The following is a 7,741-nucleotide window of genomic DNA, read 5'->3' on the forward strand; positions in this document are numbered from 1 at the left end:
ATATATACTGTGTATACATACATACACACACAATTTTTTTTAACATTATGTTCACTAGATAGAACTGAGCAGCATTGGAAATATTTATTCGTAGGACTGGTTATTGCTGATTTTGGGGCCAGTATTTCCTATACAGTGGTATTTCCTATGACAGTGTTTATAGAAACCAGAACAAAATATGGACCATTTATGTTATAAACTACTACCCAGTGCATGACTGGTGAACAATAACTCTTTTCCAGGTTTACAGATACTATGTTATTCCCCTGCTGTGTGTACATTCAAATGGAAAAGTTGACTTTAATGTTGATCAATTATTAACCTTTCAAGCTAAATAGTGATTAAATATACAGGCGTGTCCTATACATGAATTATGAGTAGATTAACAATTTTTAACCAAATGCAGTAGTTAATCAAGTGGCAAACCCAAGCAAGCATGTAGTTTGGAGTTTGGGTGATGAGATGTTTACAAGTGAAAGGTTTACCATTTTTAGCACTGCATGATTTAATAGGGGTTGTCAAATATTTTTTATAAATAACAGTCGAAACAATGAAATGAACAGCTGATGATTCTCTGTAACATAATATTTCATGCATAATTAATTCCTAAGTATATAAAATACCTAATAATAATAATAATGTTTCATGTGGTATATACTGTATTCCTAAATAAACTAAATGTTTTATTTGGTAAATATTTCTAAAATGAATAAAATAATATGCTATGTGGTATATCATTCTTTAGAAATAAAATAAATATTTTATGTATACTCCTAAATAAATAAAAGTAATAATAATATGTTTCATGTAGTAGGTATAATCCCAAAGCAGGGCGGGACATACTTCCACCTTGACTTTTATAGGAGACAGACTTAACTTAATAACAATGTGTAGTTTTATTTGGGTACTATACACACACAGGGTTTAGAAAGACTGACAGCCTGGCGTCTGTAGAGGGGCTTGTACTAGTTAAAGAAGTACCCCAGGATTTATTGAAATTAACCTTTGCAGTTCAAGGGTTAAGTGCTCGTTTTGGTCTAGGGGCCAAAATAAATATATTCACCTGACCCTTGGTCCTGCAGCAGTAAGCACTCACCTCTGTTCCAAAACAAGCACTTACCCCTAGACCCACTGCAAGGGTTATTTTTAATGAATCCTGGTGCTCTTCTCTGAAAAGTGGTACAGTAGTTTTTTTAAAAGATTGAATGTGGTAGGCTGAGTCACCCGCAAGGACTGCAGCAGCAAGATTTCCCCTGCATAGTTCTTGTCCTTCTGTAGCTTTCTATTTAATATAAAATACATTAGAGACTCAAACTAGAGCTCAGGACACGTATAATATTTTTGCTGCGTATTCCTTGTGCCCTCTTATGTCAGCATGTCAGGAAGCTCTTGGGACCCTCTCATTAGAGGCAGCCAACTATCCAAGTTGCATTGTGTGCACAACATGTTCTGCAAACCCAACGATACAAGAAAGATACTCAACACAAAGATAGCTGAGTCCCAAAATCAGCCATTGACCAGAGACCAGTCGACAGAATGCCCAATGTACACCAGCACAGAGCCATCATAATACTTTATATCACAGTAATAAGGTGAATGTACTGAAACACCAGATGTGAGAACTTTCTTGCATGAAGAACAGTAACAGTGTATCCCCTAAAGCAGTGGTTCTCAACCTGTGTAACCTCGGGACCCAAAACGAGTTGAGAACCACTGCCCTAAAGGGTACCTGTCAGGCATTTTTAAACTTTTAAAACTAAATGTTAAAAGTAGCGTCACTTCACTACCTGGGGCCATGACTAAGCCCTACCTGCTGATGACCCCTGTCAAGTGACAGAGCCTTTATTGGCCTCTAAGGTTCTTGTATTGGCTCTTGGTATTGGTCAATGGTGGTTGGAGAGGCTTCACCTTAAACTCAAGCAACAAAAGCCTCAGTAACAAACTGAAACTAGATTCAGAGAGGCTCATAGAGGAGAATCAGTTCTAAGGGCCCATTCACACCACATCCAGATCATCTCCAGACCAGACCAGATTGTTTCTGGACCCAAAATGCATCCTAATGCATCCTAATGTATCCCTATGTTACTTCTGGCCTCTGTTCACACCAGCGCAGTCCTTCCAGACCAGACCAGAAAAATACTGCATGTCTCATTTTGTCTGGTCTGGGATACACTTGAACTGCGGGCAGGTTCAAACCATTTTCCGGACCGGATCTGGTCCGGAAAATGGTGTGAACCTACCCTTAGGCAGGACTTTTAACTCAACCTTAGTTTGACCATGTGCAGAATTTGCCACTGTTTATTTTACAAGTGTCAATACTGTACCTCAGGGCTAGGCATCGTCGGCACTCCAGCTGTTGTGGAAGTACAAGTCCTATGAGGCATTGCAAAACTGACAGGCATAATGGGCTTTGTAGTTTCAGCACAGCTGGAATACTGAAACTGGAGTGCCTAGGTTGTCGACCCCTGCTCTACCTCTTCTGACCAACCCGTCTGTGAAATCAATGCTTTGTTGGCTACTCAGCTATTCACCATTGCAAAGCACCAGCTGCCTCTGAGCATCGCCTGGTTTACTGGCATTGGGAAGTTTCCACATATGGATATACATGTGTTCTGGATCCTGTGACAGAAGATTATGGAAAAGGAACTCAGAGAGGCCAGCCATGATGGTTCAGCCGCTTATCCGCCTGTGGCATAGTCATGGCTGTAATTGTTTCCTCTCTTTAACACTTTACTTGTGTTGATCACCCTAATTAAAAGCTTGTGTAAAGCAACATAAAAAGGACCTATAGGTTAAAGAACCTGATAATAATCATTTTTATAACCAAAGAAAAAAAAAAAACTTCTGCAAACTTTTTTAAAAAGCTGCAAGGTGATCAAAAATCTGTCATATAAAATCAATAAAGATGTCATAAAAAGAACCTTTTATTTTTCTTTTTTTTATGACTTTATTATCCAACCACAAATACAACCAGTCCTTAAACATCCTCAGTAAGCTCCTTTGCCCTATTTTTAGTCCAAGTTACTATGGAAATGTCATGTTACTTAGATTACTGTGCTGTGATTGTTTTCTGGCATTCACACAGATCAAATGAAAACCAGAATAGAGAGAAAAAAAAAAAGAAGGTTCGCAAGTAACAGAAGCCGCGTTGTTTCACACAATGGAATTTTGCATAGTTCACAGTGGTGCCACTATGTGTTGTTGGGGCTCCAGATCCTTCCCTATATTAGGGCCCCAGGGCGTTCCCTATATCAGGGATCACAGACGCACCTCACAGCAAATTGACGTAGCTCCTGAACTATACACATATTAATTTTAATCTCATCACATCCGAAATGATGTTACTATATCAATAATCACTGTATCTATTCAGACGAAGGAGTCTGAACTATGTGATATTATAATATAAAAAAACGGAAAAAATTGTAAGCGCACTACTGTGGATATTGATATATGCGGTTAGCAGTATAGGGTGTGCGGACTACTTAAACAGGGAGAGGAACCCTGTGTGCAGAATTAACAAAGAGAGACAAAGAAAAGAAGCGCTACTACCCACGGATTATAAATGCATAATTGATCAAAGTTAAATTGAGTGTAATTCATGGAAGGCATGTATGAAAAAAAGTGGAAGGTGACTCACTGTTAGATGGAGGTGGTAGGTAGGTAAGTAATCGCTGGTGAAAGAATAGATGGTAGTGCCGGCCGATGGAGGCCAATGGAGGCACTACCAACACATCCAGTGCCTAGCCCGTTCCCAGCTACGGTCGCCTGACGCTATCTCCAGCCAGCGGCTCCTCTCCCCGGGCTCCAGCCACTGGATCCGATTTCCTCCATCGGCCGGCACTACCATATATTCTTTCACCAGCGATTACTTACCTACCTACCACCTCCATCTAACAGATCTAACAGTGAGTCACCTTCCACTTTTCTTCATACATGCCTTCCATGAATTACACACAATTTAACTTTTATCAATTATGCATTTATAATCCGTGGGTAGTAGCTCTTCTTTTCTTGGTCTTTCTTTGTGAACTATGTGATATGCCCATAGAGCATGGGTGGGCAATATATTTTCTCAAGGGGTCACATGAGAAACTGGGAATGATGTGGAGTGCTAACAACCAATGACTGCAGAGGAGCTGGACACCTTACATTAATGATTGCTAGGATGCCAGCGGTCCTAGCAACTAATGACTTAAGAGAAGGGGGCCTGCACTGGACTATGGCTTGCAGTAGAAGCACCAGCCCTGGAGGCCGGTGTATCCACTGTCAGCCAGCGATAGCACAGGTCGGTGATCGGTTTGTGTCCAGACTGTGGGACAAAGGGGGACAGCCAAAGAGCAGGAAGTGACCAACATGCCATAAAATGTCCAGGTCTGCCGAAGACATTAGATGATGGCCAGTTGGTCTGACCAATTATACTAAGGAAGCCTAAACTAGATACATTACAGGGAATTATGGAAAAGAAAGCAGAGCTTGTAGCTATGACAGTATATCTGCCTTATCTTTATGGGCTCATTCACACTAACCTGCATGCTAAAACGTTGAGTTTTAGCATGCAGGCTAGCGAGGTGCGACTCATCCGGCGGGTGGGCGGTATGACATTGTTTACTTTTTTCTTTGAACTTTATTTGGAGTGTACACTCCATTCAGGTCCCCGCACAGCATTGTGGTGTAATGCACTGTGGTAACTACTGCTTCTACACAGTGTGCTGTGAAAAAAATGCAGCATGGTGTGAATGGGGAATGTAGAACACAACTGTCTTCTATGTGGCCTAGCAGTGACTGGTGGTGTTCAGTTGCTGAAAAGCACCACTCACCGCTTATAGTGTGATTGAGCCCTTATACTGCCTCTTATCGTACAATTTTTCTAATAATTGTTATGTGACTTTCACATTGTTTACAGTTATTGTTTGCCATTTTCTTGACTATTTTACCAGTATGAGCAGTAGTGAAGATCCCTGTGCGGCACTACTAAGCATTAAAGTAACCTTAAAGGCTCTGCGCCCCCCCCTATGCTGCTTTAAAGGAGAATTATGGGGTAAGTGAATTACAATCACCCCTATATCTAGAGCCGAGGTGTGACATTTAAACTGTCACACGTCGGCTCTATTGATCGGGAAATGAGCGAAAACATACCGCCGCTCGCTCACTTCCAAATCATCCCCCTGCAGAGAGCAGTGACTGTCAGTCATTGTTCTCCACAGGGATTTCCCTTCCCCATTTCTTCAGCACTGACTGGAGGGACGGACATAGCTGGCTCTGCTATCAGAACACCCAGAGGCCACCTCAGGCTCCATGCCTTGGCCTCCATGATATGAATGGCTTGTAAAATTCAGGTGCAATGTGGAGTTAACACTGTGCTTTCCTATGAAAAGAAGTATCCACTCTGCGGTATAAATAGTCCCCTTTGACTGTATGATAACAGCTACAAAAACGCAAAAACGCACTCTTGTCTAGAAACAACTATTACTCTGCGTTGCTCTAGTGACCGTGTCCGGGAGTAATGCCAACCCATTTGTTACACTATCATTGCCAAAGGGAAATATCGTTGTTCAGGCACAGCCAGCATCAAGCTAAGTGCATGAATGTCATTCCCACCAAGCTCCTGCTATAGAGACCAGACGCATTGTGATTAGTCAGAACGGTGTCAGAAGAGTTGTGATTTATGCTGAAAAGTACATTTTTGAATGTTTTTCATTATAAAACTATTACTATACCATCTCTGAGTAAAGTTATCCATAGGTGTAGGACAGCACGTATCAGGCTTGTAAGGGATTGGGAGAAAGGTCATGTATTGCTTTTCTGTTACTGGAATATACAGTATACCTATATGTTGTGTACAATTGCTTGATCAAGAAAGAAAAACCAGACCAGATCATCCAACAAGACAACTGAAAAAAATCCTTTTCCAGCAGCATGCTTTCTATCTAGATTATGAGTCTGCTTTATGCAGGCTCCAGGGTATGAATATGTGTGCCCCAGGGAATGACAGGCAGCAGCTCTAATAAGGTGCAGAGGTGACAGAAGCGTGATTTTGATTACGTAATCAGGTACAAAGCTACACAACTGACAGGAATGTGAACACACAGCATGCAGGGATGTATATGAACAAAGTGTACACCTGGTTTCCTCCTCACACTGCACAATTAGAAGCTGAGGACTGTTTTTAAGGAGGAGCTGCTAAATAACTCTACAGCTTTCCTTGTAGAAGAAAATAAGAGGAAGCCCCGTCTCTGACACCCTGAAACGTGTTGTACCTGTGGCCACCCCCTCCATTGTATCATGCTGATCAAAAGCGGACAAAGGGATCCACCTGCTGCATCATATAGGAGATGAACTAACACTTTCCATGATTATTACTGAACTCCAGGCAGATATTAAAATACACAAATGAATACAGTATGTCTCCGTATTCATTATTACATCACTGAATGTATTTATTTTGTATGTAAACGGTAATTTGACCTGGTATCAGGCTCTTACAGTCCCAGGAATAGCAGAACTGTTCAGACTCCAGAGATGGAGAAGCAGCACAAGGAGCCAGTTAAGCTGGCCAGGCACCTCTTTCGATTCAAGCTCAAATAGCCCATTAAGCACAGGCCAATGTCGAGTTCGATAATCGTTCGTTAGCAATACTAACTTACCGAATTTCGTTCATCAACAGAATGGATTCTCATTTGTGCATGTGCAGTGTACTTGCTGCAATTTTTTTCGTACCAAAACACCACTAATCCATAGATTGTCGTACAATTCGAAAAAGATTTTTGCCTGACCGATCGAAAGAATTCGACCAGAGGTACACTAATTAAAATCGTTGGGTTCCTGTCACTTTATCGATTATCGTTCGAAAGACCATTTGTGGACGTTTATCGAACGAAAATCAATAGGTGTATGGGCACCTTTAGCGTGCTTCAGTGCTTACAATGAGCCAGCTAATAGAACAAGAGAGCAGAGTGATAGAAAAATGAGCTCATCAGTCTGCTGCTTCTCCTTTTACTCACCAGTCACAGGCTGCTGGATTGTTGGGTCCTTCTGCTGCCCCGACAAATTCCCTGGCAATGTAAAATAATATACGTATCGATGTGGCCTAACAACTATGTTCAGGCTCTTTCTAGACACTGGCCATAATAATAAAAAGTCTGCCAGCGGTGCGGCCCCTGATCTCACATTGTTGCACTTACCCTCAAAATGAGGCTACTTGTAATCCGCGAAAAAGAGAAAGGCAATGCAGCCCCCTGCTGGCAGCATCAAAATGTCTATAACAAACAAGTTTGATGCATATAAAAGGTAGCCAAAACCCTCTCACTACCTTGAAACGGCGTGAATGTACTGACGGCAGTCTGACCCACAGGCTCGGTGATGGCAGATGCAGCACAGGTCGCTTCTTCACTAAATGCCTCCGCATCTCTGGGAACCAGACGAGAGGTAGCCTGCATGCTCTGGGGCTCCCCTCTCAGGCTTGCATCTGCAGCTGATGTCAACATGATTCCCTCTTCTCTGCTGGCCGACATCTTCTACCCTGCAGTCTGCCCCCGGCTCTGAGTCTCTGCTCCTCTCCCTCAGTACTCAGCGCACAACCTGCTCTTGGCGCTCTTTATTGAGGAATTCAACAAGCAAAGGGATTGTAAAGGAGGTAAGCCCGTGAGGAAGCAATGCAGGCACAAGTCCAAGGTCCCAAAGCAACAATCTGAGAACAGAAAGGGGCAGGCAGCAATATGGTACAGCAAAGATTACATTT

General features: G+C 42.1%; 1 long non-coding RNA gene across 1 annotated transcript in view; it reads left to right on the forward strand.

Moving 5' to 3' along the window:
- LOC108794385 overlaps positions 1–3,696 on the forward strand; it is a 16,707-nt gene extending 13,011 nt beyond the window's left edge. Inside the window, exon 3 of the long non-coding RNA XR_001941706.1 lies at positions 3,685–3,696. This is a non-coding gene — a long non-coding RNA (uncharacterized LOC108794385). The remainder of the gene's footprint in view (positions 1–3,684) is intronic.
- The last annotated feature ends 4,045 nt before the right edge of the window (positions 3,697–7,741 follow it).

This window comes from Nanorana parkeri, unplaced genomic scaffold (genome assembly GCF_000935625.1).
Source record: "Nanorana parkeri isolate BGI_ZX_2015 unplaced genomic scaffold, ASM93562v1 scaffold845, whole genome shotgun sequence".
NCBI classification, from domain to species: Eukaryota; Metazoa; Chordata; class Amphibia; order Anura; family Dicroglossidae; genus Nanorana; species Nanorana parkeri.